Genomic DNA, 336 nt, shown 5'->3' with positions numbered 1-336 from the left:
GGATTGAATGACTGTGACGAGCTTCAAACTCCTGAAGGATGGGCGTTAGTGACAGACGTAAAAGAATCACTGGATTCTATTCCAACCTGATTGAGAACCGACAGATGATTAGCCGTGCTGTGATAGAGCGCGTTGAACATTTTCACTGAGAGGATGGGAGGTAGCCATTGACAACGGTGAAACCCTACATACAGCTTGCCATTAAAGGAGCATTGCGTGCATGAAGAAGAAGATAGTAGGAAAGTAGAGATTCAAAAGATATAGCATCTCCAAAACCTCAACATGTTCTCCATTACTGCAAAACAAGTATTTATTTCATGTTCTTTTACTTTTTAC

The sequence above is a fragment of the Arachis duranensis genome, chromosome 1, assembly GCF_000817695.3.
Source record: "Arachis duranensis cultivar V14167 chromosome 1, aradu.V14167.gnm2.J7QH, whole genome shotgun sequence".
NCBI lineage: Eukaryota > Viridiplantae > Streptophyta > Magnoliopsida > Fabales > Fabaceae > Arachis > Arachis duranensis.
Note: the sequence above shows the minus strand (reverse complement) of the source record.